The sequence below is a fragment of the Cimex lectularius genome, unplaced genomic scaffold (genome assembly GCF_000648675.2).
Source record: "Cimex lectularius strain Harlan isolate CLEC.00 unplaced genomic scaffold, Clec_2.1 scaffold38, whole genome shotgun sequence".
Lineage (NCBI taxonomy): Eukaryota > Metazoa > Arthropoda > Insecta > Hemiptera > Cimicidae > Cimex > Cimex lectularius.
Window position 1 is genome coordinate 829,600 of NW_019392638.1, and position 14,966 is coordinate 844,565.

The window sequence follows — 14,966 nt, forward strand, 5'->3', positions numbered from 1 at the left end:
TTTCTACACCTTTCAAATTAAATACAGATAAAGAAAATCAGTTCAATTCATACTTTCCGGAGCAAACTTGTCGAATGAGTAGTTGGTTTTTAAATTGTTTTCCTTGATGAAAAAAATAAATTTGCGTGATAATTTTTTTTAAATCTTTTAATTTGAGGGTCTGGTACGGGCAGATGCTTTGGTCTAAGGCGGAGGTAGAGTCCGTTCATAGCCCGTCCTGGATATGCCGCGCTCTACGATCCACAATGGTCTATAGAGGTTTAGGGCCAGCGGAAGTCTCGATTGAAGAGAAGATCGACTGCTATATACGACGGCTAGAGACGAGGCTAGTCTCTAGATGTCCCGCATAAGGTTTTCTACTGCTGGAGAGGTATCGAGTAGAAAGACGTCTATCCGCAGATCAACATCTCGCTTGGACACTTGAATAGTGCGTGCCGGTTTGGTTTGCGGCAATCGAATGGCCGACACCATGTGAGGAGAAGACATGAGAAAGCTTTTCAAAGACGGTCAGTTATGGTATGGGATGGAATCAACGTCTATGCCCGTACCGAACTGATTATCGTATTGAATGGAACTTTGACCGTAAAGGTACACTGAGGGAGTTCTGGAAGCTGTGTCCCATTCGCTCTATTTATTCGGGACATTTCGTGTTAATTATGATAATTCTCGACGGCATGGAACTGGGCTTTTTGTGGTGGGTGAAAGGATTACTACAACGAATTGGCCAGTAAGTTCTCCTGACATGAATCTTTCAGAACACTTATGGGACATGATAAAGAGACGGATCGCCGCCTCCAACAAGCGCTGAAAAGCTTTAAACCGCTCTTGTTGAAGATTGGGATAAAGAATTCTATTTCAGAAGACGAAATCTGGGTGCTTATTTACTTGATGCCTGTATAAATTCACTTTTTTCACATCCTACACGTATTTGTATAATTTAAACAATAATTCACTAATTTCGTGGTCCGCTTGACCAATTAATACATGACAATTAATTAAGGTTTTTCATCTCAACTAAAAACCTTAATTAATTGTAATTTAAACAATGTTTACAAATCCCAGGCCCTGAAGATGATCTCAATAAAGATCGAAACGTAGCACAATAAAGAAAATGTTTTTCTAAAACCTACGTCACACCAGACGGCCTCTCAAGATCTCCAAATAATCATTAATTAACGGTCACTAAACACCGCACAGTTCTACTTTATTTTATTTTATTTTTTTTTTCAGTAAACAAACACACAATTATTTATAGGGTGCTCGTTAAGTTTAGACAGTGCAAATAACAGGAAAACTACCAATCCATTGACATATTGACGACTGATGTCACAAATATAGACTACACGTTGTGACCGTCATTGATCATACACTTTAACCCAAATAGGAAGTGAACCAAATTAGCACAAATTTCCAGCAACTCGCAACAACAGAATATTCCATTAAATTTTAAGCATCGGCGCGATTTTTTTTCCAGAAGGAAAAATAATAGAAACGTCGACCCTTGTGGATCGTTTTTAGAGGTTTTATCCTGACAAAATCTTAAGATTGGCCAGGAGAAAAGCTCAGAAGCGTATATCGACGACGTTTTATCACCTTGTCATCACCGCTAATCAAACAACCGTGGGGAGCCCGGTAAACGAAATCGGGCACCGTTTGTTTATTTGACGAGCGACGCTTCCAAAACCGGCAATGACCACTTATTTATAACGAGAAAAATCAAGGCTGTCCTCTATTTCTAACAGAAAGATCGTGTCACTTTTACAACCGTCGAATTGGTCGGTTAATGCTAATAATTTAATTGAAGATTACTGTTTTTAAATTATAAAGTGGAATTTTTTTTAGACATACCGGAACCCTTCTAGGTGTGATGCAGTTGGTGAAACCGTGTCAACAGTTCACAAGTGTCTGACTTTCTCGTCGCTCGTCAGGTTTAGATGTCATTGTATGGGTCATTTATACAGTCGGGGAAATACGCACAAATTACTCTTCAAAGAGGTGTTTTTCGGCATTGACAGAGAATTAACGTACAGGAGTCAATCGGCATATAAAAACCAAAGGCCATAATTCTAATGCCGCAAATTCTACAAATAGCATTTAAAAGAATAGAATTTAGAATTAGGATTAGGCAAAATATACGAAATACTAATTTTAATATACTCCCCGTTAATTTTTTTTAAAAATAATTTGTAGTATATTACAATTACCTTCAAGTAGGTAACAAGTAACAGTGAACAAGGTAACATATACAAAATTAAAACCAAGAGTGGAGAAAATACGCATTGGTATTACTCCAATATTACTATCATATTGTCTGCTTAATTGATACGTGTCATTATCACTTTTACTGTTATCACCATCACTTCCTAGGAGATCTCGCGGCCATTGTCTCTTCAGTCGGCGTGGAGGGTTTGAGGGGATTCGTCGGAAAGCGAGGTTTCTGATGTGCTTTAGTTGTGGTTTACGTTAGTTGGGAGGTTTTTATGAAATTTACGGGAACGTATTTCATCTTGTAAGAAAAGGACATGTAAATCTGTATGTGTAATTAGGTTCGATGATTAAAATGGAGCATCTAGTATTTTTCGTAGTATTAACGACTGGGCAGTTGAATGCAGTGAATGTTGGAATGTTTGGCTGAACCCCACACTTCCAGTCCGTAAGTCTATACCGGCGCAGCCTTTTATTTTTGAGAAGTAAATTAGAACGTTTGTCAAGAAGTCGTGCAAGAACTCTATATCTATCACTCCTGAGGTTTCAGTCGTGTGTGAGGATTCCACGTCAGACGTTTGTCGATGTACAGTCCGAGGTACCGCACCTTGTCCGCAGTTGGGAGGGGAATATTATTTAAGAAAACAGGGGGGGGGAGATCTTTTTACGGAGTGTGAAGGTAATGTGGATAGATTTGTCTGTGTTAAATTTTATCCTTTTCTTTTTACACCAAGGCTCTAGTAGTATGAGGTGTTCGAGTGGATATGACAGGCCGGAGTTGCTAGATGCTGTATCATCTGCAAATGTGGTGATGGTTTCGGGATGAGATGGCATGTCAGCTGTGAACACCTGGTATAGTGTAGGGGCCAGAACGCTACCCTGAGGAATAGGACAGCTACCCTTCCTATGTATAGGAAAATATGCAGAGAGGGAATGGCCTTCGATGACTTGGAAGAATCGGTCAGTGAGGTAACTGTGCAGTATGAGATAGTAGGTGGATGGGAAGATGCTCTTGAGCATGCCGGGTGCTAAATTCGATCAAAAGCTCGGCTTACGTCACGAAAGGCTCCGGAACAGTACTGTTCCATCTCAAGGGAAGAGGAAGTAATGTATATCACTGCTGGACAGTTGAGTGACGGTTGCGAAATCCAAATTGATGGTCTGGTATTATGTTTTGAGAATTTAGAATCGGAAGAATTCTTTTCAATAGGAGTTTTTCTAAAATTTTACCCAAAGTAGGTAGTAGACTTATTGGCCTGTATGAGAAAAAAATATATATAAAAAAACTATTTCGAATTGTGTAGAGGATTTTTTCAAAATTGTTGGAACTAAATCAGACTAAACGTTATTGTCTTGATATATTTTCAAGTTACAATAAAAAAAAAGCGATTATAAGACTTTAATTCATTCGTTGGTAACTATCTTAGATAGGCAGACCATCACAGCCAGGCTCATAGACCAAAATATTCAGAGACGCCAAATTAAAAAGGACAAGCTACCAATTTTATTCTCTTTAAGCACAAATATTCATAGCCTATCATCCTATAATTCTTTTTCTTGTCTCATTTCTCGATGTCAGTCCATCTTCTTACTTGTTTCAGAGTAGGGTAACAATAATTTATTTGAAATTTACGTCTGATTTTTAAATTTTACGTGTTTTTGGAACTTACAAAAAGGTCGGTAGTATTTAAGCTTTATTTTTCTCTTATTTATTTATCTATTGTTCCCTAGACATGGGTACAAGCTGGTTTTTTTCATTTATAACAGTTCATGCAAAAAAGTTAAATTACAAAACTAGGTAAGTGATGAAAGAGAGGGCAGATTAAAAGTTATTGAGGCCGTTGTTAGCAATGTATGGAGGTCAATCTATTTATTTTTATGACAGCTCTAGATGCATATAAGTAATAATTGAATACTTTTTTTTTTCAACTTTAGCTAAGAAGAAAACGGCATTTTAAATGGTAATGAAATCAAATAGGATATAATTGGTAGATCTTCAGATGGATTTTTTTTCTCTCCGCCCGCCTGGAGGTATGTGAAGATGGAAATTATACAAGCCGGGAACTTCACCGCGGTGTCTCTTCGGAAATTTTAACGTCCCGGCAAGGATTTTTAAAGGCAAAATTCCAGGTAGATGGCTTCTGCCCCGAGCCATAGGACACGAAAGCCGTAAAACCGGGAATGGCGAGGGGTAGGTCGAGTTTCTCAGTGCACCATTATGTACATCTCCACGACCTCGATCCACTGGCCTTTCGCCGCTTGCTTTTCCCATCAGGATCCGACGGAGGAAATAAACGGCGGAAAGTAAAACCGCTTAGACGAAATATCGACATAGTTCGCATGTCTGAGTTAATGTGTCGACAGTATCGGTGACGCGTACGGTACTCGCTATTTCAGTCAGACAGATGACGGAAACAAAAACGTATCATGAAAAAAAAAATTGGTCTAATAGAGATTAAAAATAAATATTGGGTACACGACCGACAGAGGGAGAAGGTGCAAGGCAGTTATGTAAAAACGTGTTTCTTGGCTCAGGTGTTGAAGTAATGGCTACCGTAATGGTTCGGCCGAGAGTAATTAGTGATACAAATGTCCCAGAGCCTGTGATGAGCTTACGAGGCTGGCGGTGATGAACAGCTCAATTGTCTCGGCAATCTTTCAAAGCTTTCGGTCGTTAGTGGCCATCTCACGCCCCTGGCCCTACCAGACATTCCGGATTCACCGGGCCTCCAGCATCAACCGCATATACCATTTTTTTACCCAATGCTAATATGTTACAAATGTTTTGCAGTAAAACATGAGTTTGCAGTCATGTTAGTTAGTCTAAATAAAAAGCCGCCAGAAAACCTGTACAAAGATCAGCAGTAAATTTAGAGCCGATAGTAACAACAACATAAAATAATAACTGTTTAACAAATAATCAAATCGGTTAAAAATCAAAATAATACAACGTAAAAATGGCAAAATGTCGAACAGACAGAAAAATACCGAAACATGGCCAGGCCTGGGATGATAAAATTAAATTACAGTTTCATCATTTCGCCCACCTCAACATAAACATAATGTGAACATTCATGCTGGTCAATGTTCAGTGACTACACAACAAATGTTAAGACTTATTCAACAGACCAAATGTAAAACAAGTAGCGAACACTGAATAAACTTTCAATTACTTAATGTTTTTATGTAAGGTTATGGTTGAAATGAAAAAGTGCTACGAGCGGGATTCGAACCCACGACCTTTTGGTTAAATACGCCGTTGCTCTACCACTTGAGCTATCGTGACTTCGATCCACAAGGACACCAACTCACCATCTCAACCTATCGAATTTTCCCTCCTTTTTGCCATTTTTCAAAGTCGTGTAATCGGGATTCGATTCTCGGCGACATATGAAGTGGCCACGGGGAGCTGTTAGTGAAATTATACTTCGTTTTACTTATTAAATCCATTATATTTAGTGGTCTATTGACGAAATTACTCCTTTCAATTAATTAATCTTTTTATGTAAGGTTGTGGTGGAAATAAAAAAGTTAGTGCCACGAGCGGGAATCGAAAACCTTACATAAAAGATTAATTAATTGAAAGAAGTAATTTGGTCAATAGACCACCAAATGTAATGGATTGGATAAACTGTTGACATTGTGTGTATATAACTTTCATAAAAATCAGAATTTCGATCCTTGCCGATGTGTTTCGTTCGAATAATAATAGCGCAATACATTTTTGTCAACCCAACCCCTCAATTACAAACGCATAAAAGAAACACGACTAAAAAAATAACACACAGACCAAGTACAGATGATGAGCAAGTGCCTAAAAACGTCTGACTGAACAAGCCCAGCAAGAATAGGACGATAGTATGAACCTTGTTGACAAAATGAAAATATTACGATTATAATAATTTGGAAATATTAGTTACAACATCTGAAATAATCATGTAGATCATGTAACTTCTTTAACCACAAATTTTTCATATTTAGTTCAAGAAAATTAATCATATTTTTGAATAGCTAGATTTTATGTGAAATTTTATCTCACGAATTATTTAGGAAAAAAAGTACATTTTGTTGATACCATTTGAAGGAATCAAGTTTCCAGCCAGACCTATGATTTAATATAGGTCTGACTTAAGATCATTCTGGCTGGTCCAATTTTGTCAACAGAAGCACATGGTATAAAGGTTCTTCTTATTTTTATAATTCTATCAATCAGGATGGCTTTTCTTCAGGGTGTCTCAACTTAGACACTACTGCTTTATATTGTTAAATTATATTTATATTAGAAAGAAAATCCAACAACCGGCGTAATGTCGGAATATCGAAACGAGTTTGACATAAAACCAGCGAAACCAAGCGGACCTGGATCGGAGACGCGCAAGGTATAAACATGTACTAAAGATAAAACCAGAAAATAAACTAAAATAATATCCTAGCTATTCATATTACGTTTTATTTTTTATTTTGCGTTTTCTTTCAGTTCTAAATTGTTAAAAGCTGCATGAGGCATTTTGTGATTCTAATACCTTCAAGGTGCAACATAATGTTTAATAATTTAGTATATTTGCGCAATAATTTAACTGCTTCTCTACATTTAATTAAGGAAACCCAAGGCTCGGCGAATATGGTAAAAATTAAAATTGCTTGAGGTTAAATCAGGGTGTGAATTGTTTTTATTTCCTGATGGTGCCCTAAGTGAGGCTGCTGGCGTACCGTAGGGGAATTTTATTAGCACCTACTTAGGCAGGGTTAATAGCTTAGAGGCTTGGAGCTTTTAGCGAGCCACTGGCAAACTACTATAAGCCACCGTTCGCCGGCGTGAGTTAAAGGTCGTGGTATAACAGGGGAATAAACAAAGTAGTCTATTTTAGCGGAGTTTATCGGTATGTTTTTCGTGTCGGGGGTTTTGTTTTTGTACCTGATGATAGGCGTTTTCCTAATGCTATTGTGATGACCCGACGTTCCTTTACATCATCATTAAGCCAAGGGCGTACAACCAGAAATTTAATTTTTATCATGGCCTGTACATCGAAATCACTTAATCCTGACGAAGAGAAATCAACCAAACTCAATTGGAAAAACCGACATTACTTACTTCAACCCCCCCCCACCAAAAAAAAAACTTTCTAAATATTTTCATGTGGGAACGTTGTGTTATAAATATCAAATTTCCTACTCGTGTATGTAAATATTTCATTATTATTTTTTATAAGAAAAACAATTTAAAAACCTACTTTTATGGAATTTTATGCCTTTACTTTTGCCTTTTTGAACTGGTTATTGGAATTTTGAAACTGCAATAAACCGATGCTTTTATGGTACAAAAATTCCTCATCCTTTATTATGCAACTCATCAATCATACATAACTTAACGCCCTTGGTGCAACTGGCAGTATATTGACATGTAATTAAGTATTAGTAAGTAAAACTATGTTCTTCTCGGCAAATATACTTCTTCTTAAAAATAAACATAAAGTAGGAAAAATTGGGTCAATAGAGACCCATTGTATATATTAAATACAATTCATTTTTACTTGAGATAAAAAAAAGTGAAAAATGGCAAAAAGGAGGGAAAAATTCAAAAGGTGGGGTTGAGATGGGAAGTTAGTGTCCGAGTGGTAGAGCAGCGGCGTATCTAGCCGAAGATCGTGGGTTCGAATCCCGCTCGTGCCATTGACTTTTTTATCTCAACTAAAAACCTTAATTAATTTTAATTAAATACAATATAAAAGATCATTAAAACTTACTATTATATTTGTTTAACCCAGTGGTACCCAGATTATTTTTTTTTCTTGTAAATTGGAAAAATTTGATTCTAAAATACTTAATTGGAAAAATAAGATAACAATTATATGGTACGTGTCCCGGTGGACTCGCTAGGCACTTGGGAGAAGTAGCTTGGATATTGGCGAAAATACATAAATACATAATACTGATGAAAGTTTTTTCTTTTATTGGCTTAAAAATGTAAGTCTCTGATTATATTATTATAATATATAATTCAAAACAAGGTTTTTCGCGCCATAATAAAAACAGGAATACAAAATCACATTTGGTTGAAAGAGTAAAAAAAGAAGATAAAAATACAAACAAATGTAATTTTAACAAATTACACACAAAAATACAATCTTTTATATTATAAATAGTATTATACTATTTGACAAGCATTCCAAAATTTATTTTACGCCCCTGTGATATTCCTCAAAGCAATTAACACAAAGCCCAACATTGCACTTTCCACATTGATAATCGCAGATGTTTCTTATCGGATTTACATTTTGTCCCAACGCATCTCCTTTTTTTTTTTTTTTTCAATTTTTTGACTCAGATGATTCCTTAGGTCTAATCTTATTTCTATTAAGGCGGATAAGGGCTTTCCGGGAGCCAAGGTCCAACATTATTTTTCGTCAAATAACTTATCACCAGCTTCCACCTGAAATAGAGTTGGCTCGTGGTAGCGTTTTGATCTGCCAAGCATTAAACACCTAGGTATCCAAAATCCACGAAAAAAGTGGCCAATACCATTTACGATTTCCGATAGAAATTCTGTACAGGTTGATATTTTGTCCCATACTTTCTACTCCTCCCATCTTTTGATTACATTTAGGGATAACAGTAGGGCATTGAACTTGAACTTTGTTTTTGGGTTTTTGTGAGTATCGTTTCAGTCTTTATAGGATGCACCCCAAATGTGTTCGATACAATTGAGACAATTGAATTATCTTTCCATCGAACAAAGAAACACCATCTACACAAATCGCATGTACATAGTAGCCGCTTGGTGCTTTTTTTTTATCATAGTCTTTTTGTCAGTAAATGGATTTGGATTTGGGATTCGGTCTTCATGTATCGTCCCTGTTCCTCCACAGGGCCACTGAGAAAAGACAGTGTCAAACCCGTGAAAAGATTATCAAAGAAAAAATGAAAAGGTAATTTTTGAATTTTAGGGTCGAATTCATTTATCATCATCTCGACAAATTAGGTCCAAGTAAGGATTGTACGTGTCTAAATTAATTTATAAACAATTGTAAATATGCTAGGAAGTGAAATATTTTATAAAAAACCTATTATAAAACTCGATAAGTGAAATCAAATTTACTAAGTAAAAAAAAAAAAAAAATAAAAATAAAAAACAAGCTCCAACTGCTTTAATGCTTAGCGTGTCATGACGGACACACTAACTTTTAAGGTTTATAAATTTAAAATAAAATTGAATATTATTATTGCATAAATTACTACAAGTAGAATGGACCTTCTTTAAATAATATGCAAAACGATTAAAATAAAAAATCCTGAAGGACATCGGACACTACTGTGTTCAGTATTCTTATTTTACATAAATTATGTCCATTCTGTAGAAAGTTTTACGGTATGCAACTTAGTTTCTCAAAATATGCCTGTTCGTTTAGAAAAAACCCTAAAAATTAACTAAACATTATTTTAGGGTCATTTGAATGAATGCTTTTACATCCCTAATATACTAATAAAAATAAATTACCACTAGATTATAAAAATATATATTAATTATTATATAAAATGACTAGTTATTACACATAATTACTGATTTGTATACTTTAACGGCAACATATACATTAAATACAAAGGTTCAGTGATGTTTCTGTCAAGCGATACTTATCTCGAGCTGGTTAAGTTGTAAGTAACTTGTCATTACTATTCTATTAGGGGAAAATATTGGAATTAAAAAACCAGCCATCATGGCCAATTTACAGGAAAGCGTTCTTTATTCTCCTGTGCATGTACTCGCCCTCCAAACGTTATTGATCTGATTATTGATGTTGATTGTACTGATACTAGCTTCGCATTAATTAAAAAATTAAAGGTTACTCTCTCACTATTAACACGTTTGTCGCGTTGTGCAGTTCCGATATGCGTGTATATCGGGGCAAATCTATCGCAAGCATCAGAAACTTGTTCTGCACAACCTGCAACCTGGCGACATTAGTACTGCATGTGAGACTCAAGGAGTGGCACGCATTCAGGAGATCGGCCTGACCATTATCTTTTACAGGAGAAGTTTATTGGCAAGCGACAAACCGGACTGGCGACAGAGCAGAGGAAATATTACACGTTGTTTAACCATTTAGATAGTGCATCTATCCTCCGAGAGGAACAGTAAAAAGCGATATCGTCAATGTAAAGAGCCATTTTTACGTTCTTAGGGTGAGGTATTTTGTTGAAATGTACAAGGAACAGAACGGGTCCAAGGATAGAACCTTGAGGAACACCATCTACAAGTCTCTTGACTAGGAAAAGGTTTTTCACCGGAAAGTGGGCATGGGTTAGGCATGATAAAATCGTTACGGGCTACGATTAACGTTAGAACTGTGTGTCAGTTTGCCCAGTTGCTTATTATTATTTTATAATAATAATAACTTTTTACACACATAAAATTTCCTAAGTTGAGAATTAATGTTTCAAATATAAAAGTATAAAAAAAAGAAAAATAATAAAAATATAATATATAATTAAAATATGCTATATTAATTAAAAATATAAAATATAAAAGTATCATATATATATATATATATATAATAAAATAGTTATCTTTATTATCGTTATAAATTCATTAAAAAATCTAATCTGGCACTCGTTAATAATATGATTTATGTATGTACCGAATTTTCTAACTTTTGTATTTTAGCTGCTTTTTCTGTCAGGATTCAGTAACTATTTTCAAAATTTTGCCAGCACTGGTCTCCAAAAATGGTAAGTTTTCTGAGTTTTCTCTAGACAATTAGAATTATACTAATATACTGTTTAAAATATCATGGATGTTTTGCATGAGTATGTATTGCGGATTGAGGTTTTTCCTTGATTAACTTTTGTTTATAACGTGTCAAAATTCTCGCCTTTTACTAAAAAAATTTTCCATTTTATTTATTATACCCTCCAGGTATGAAGTCCATTACAAAATTGCAGTTGAAACTGGTATTTGTATGATTTTATGACTTTTCATACTGAAAACTCCTATGATTTTAGGAATTTTTTTATTTCAAACTCGCAAGGAAAATGGTATTTTTAGTCTTGTCTTATACTCGTTTGTGCAAATAAAGTCAAGGATAACTCGTGGCAAGAGTCAACAAGAGACTTCACATCCAACTTCAAACAGACAATAAGGAACGAGAGCCCTTGAGGATTTTAAAATATCCCGATATTTCATCAGAAATCTTCTACTCTCGGTGAATTTAATTTTTTCTCTCTCGAACCGGAAGCCAATTTCAATTTGTCTTTTCGCGAGTGGACAGCTTTTACACAATCTACGAGTTGGACAAAACGGTTTTAAAACCAGGATGGTGGGTGAGTTATCGCCACGGCTCAAAGTAATGAGCAAGAGTTTTGATTTATGCAAATGGATACGAACGGCTGATTGGTCTTCACACGTCAAACCTCTTCCAGCTAACCGGAGTAACTTATTTTCTTTCACCCCGATGACTGAACGTCGACCGTAACGAGGAGCCGCCAAACCCCATTATTCCGCCGTTTCAAATCACAAACAAAAGACGATGCGGAAGTTGAAAATCAATTCATAGTGGCACAAATACACGAAGATAAATAATTCAATAATGGTTTATATAAGGTACTGTCCTACAAACTAATCATTAGATGTTACTAAAAGATTACGAAAAAATTCCAGTCCATTCCATCACACATCATAAAAACATAAGAAATCACTTATGTGATGAATTAGAAATATTCATCTTTATATCGTCTGAAGTCAGTAGGCCTGGAATTCGCAGGTATAGTCGAATAGTCTGAAGTCTGATCTAAATCTAGTTAGAAAAGTCTTCTTTTAACATCTAATTGTTATTAATTTTAGAACATAATTCCTTTTTAATGACAAGAGCCACTTATTAAATGCAATAATTTCAAGGGTTTCATTACATTTTCCCTCCCAGAGAAATAACGAAGTGGGAATTGTTATTCTTCTTCGGTTGATGTATTGCCTGGATGATCGTTTTGCCAGGTGGTATTCGAGTTTACTGCAGAAAACACGACACGGCGAAACGAAGTACCACTGTCATTACTGTCACTTCATAACGTCAGCATGCCACGGTGAGAGCAGTAAAAGAAAAGAAGAAAAAAAAAACAATAGACGACGACAGTAAATCAAAAGTGGGCTATTTATCTCTGTTGACTACTGATGAATTCAAATTGCAAAATTAATATCATATTGGCTGTGTTTTGTCGCTGTACATCATTATTGTGCAACATTATTCCAAATTTAAGCAAACATAAAACAAACTATAAGATTGAATACTTTAAGAAACTTTATGCTTCTACACTTACAATTCATCAGATTAGGACAAAGTAAAATATACTTAATAATGAAACACTGATGTTTTATCGCACAATTACTCCATTGTGTGCAATTTTCAATTTGGGTGTGTTCAATGGTAAATTTCATAATTCTTTTCATAGCGACATTCGTGTGTCTTTCTCGTATGAGCGAGCGTGCGTTTCATTGTAGTTTGGTCGTTCTGGTATGACATTCCTCTATGTTTCAACATTTCGCCATTTGCAGACGTGACTAAAGCGGGGGACATACTTACCCGATGCTACGCTATGCGACGCTACCGATGCTACCCGACGCCTTGTCACGTTTTGGGAGGGTGCTATGCGACGTCACGTACAGTCCACACAGCGTGCATCACAAATAACTATCACAATCGTAACGCCTCTTTTGTTCTTAATGCATTATTTTGAGCAAACCCTTTAATAAATTGTTAGTTAAATATTATGAGCACTACCATGTAATAAATTGCTAGTTAAATTTAGTGGTGTTAAATAAAGTTATTCCGGTGTTTCGATAAATTTTCTACGTAACCATCATAATTAAATATTTTTTATAAAAAATCATGAATTGTTGATTTAGTTTAATTTGGTTTACATTAAAATAAGCATGTTGCAATTAATATAACGACAAAATTACACACACATAGTTCGAAAAAAAAACTACAAAAAATATGAGTGTCCTGTTCTGACGCTACTAGACGAAAATGGTGTAATTTTATGAGCAAAACCATGTAACAAATTGTTAGTTAAATTTTATGAGCAAATCCATGAAATAAGTTGTTAGTTAAATTTTATGCGAAAATCCATGAAATAAATTGTTAGTTAAATTTTATGAGCAAAATCGTGTAATAAATTATTAGTTAAATTCATTCTATCAATAAAAGGTATTCCGGTGTTTTGATCAATTTTCTGCCAAATCATTAAAATTAATTTAAAAAAATAAAAACTAATGTATTTTTGATCGCTTAATTTGGTTTATATTAAAATAAGTAAGTCGTAATTAATACAACGACAATAATTCATGAAGTTTGAAATAAAAATATGAGTTTTTGTCTTCGACTGTACTCGATGCTATTCGACAAAAATCTGGACAGTGGGATTGCATGGCATAGAGTTGGGTAGCGTTGCGTGGCATCGGGCAGATGTGCACGGGGTAATACAATCTTATGGAAAATTGGACTTTGGATTTGCGTCGGGTAGCGTTGCATAGGGTAAGTGTGTTCCCCGCTTAAAAATGATGAAATGCAAGGCAAAGTAAGCGAGTTTCACCGGACAAGTATGAACGGAAGCGATCCAACAGTAGGGTCATCACCTCGAATATAAATCTGATATATCCATTTTTTTAACTCTTTGTGCAAACATTTTGGATTCCGTTTACTAGATGACATCTCTTCTTAGCTTGAAGACTTTATAAACAAGAAAGAGCAGTGCCTTTGATACTAACAAATTAGAAAGTAATGCAACCAATCTTTTTTGGGCATCCTCCTTAACAACTAATCTCTTTCAGAAAGAGCAGTTATTTAAAAGTTAGCAGCCACGTAAATTACTAGTAAGTGACGATGGAACGAAACGGAACTTTGAAGTAACGAAAAGTCACTGCGACTTGATTAGGTATCTGAAAGTACTTTTGGCTAATGGGTAAAATCAGCGATATAAGAACATCACAGATCGGAGATCCGGGATCCGCCGATCTCTCCCGGTTGGCTGTTTACGGGTCGTGGGACATCCGCCGATTTGGTGGAGTATTCCGAAGCGTGTACCGTTTCCGACGACGACTCGGGATGACTCAGCTATGCTCGTAAACCCGTGGAAGAGGTCTAATGGCAGTGACTTTACCGTTCTGCTGCGAAAACGGCAGCGGATTTTCGACAATTAGACGCCTTTTTCCTCCGTCCCTTTTTCCGTCCTGGGACTATCATTTATGTCGTTAGGGATGGGATACTTGCTACGATGTGGGAACCCCCGGATTATCAGCCGGCCGGTGAAAAAGTCTTCACCGAGATGAGAAAGTCGTTACGACTATGACTGATGCCGGCAAATAAGGAAAGATGGCCCTTCGTAAAAATGCACATAACAGTAATCACCCCTTCATTTATCTTACAAGGGGCCCATTTGTGCCTTTGTAGTTGTTTGGCTTCCTGGGATGGCACCGTCCTCGCATACCGCTGAAACAATCGGCAGATGATGCCCGACGACTACACACCGTTCGGTCCAACTATCCGCCCAATTTACCCACGTTTTTTTATAAACATATTTTTTAGATAAATTTGATTATTTAAACATTAAAATTAACAAAAAGCATATCAACTATCTCTAATTCATACTACCTATTGATAAGATAACGAAAAACCTTTAAAACTATCGATGTGCCCTCCTTTAGCTCATTTCTACTAACACGTCCTTCCACCTTTCATGACATTTTTTCAATCTGCCTTTCTTTATGAATTAAT

At 35.8% G+C, this 14,966-nt stretch overlaps 1 protein-coding gene across 6 annotated transcripts in view; it reads right to left on the bottom strand.

Moving 5' to 3' along the window:
• LOC106670919 (segmentation protein cap'n'collar) overlaps window positions 1-14,966 on the bottom strand; it is a 173,380-nt gene that overhangs the window by 14,410 nt on the left and 144,004 nt on the right. The window lies entirely within an intron of this gene.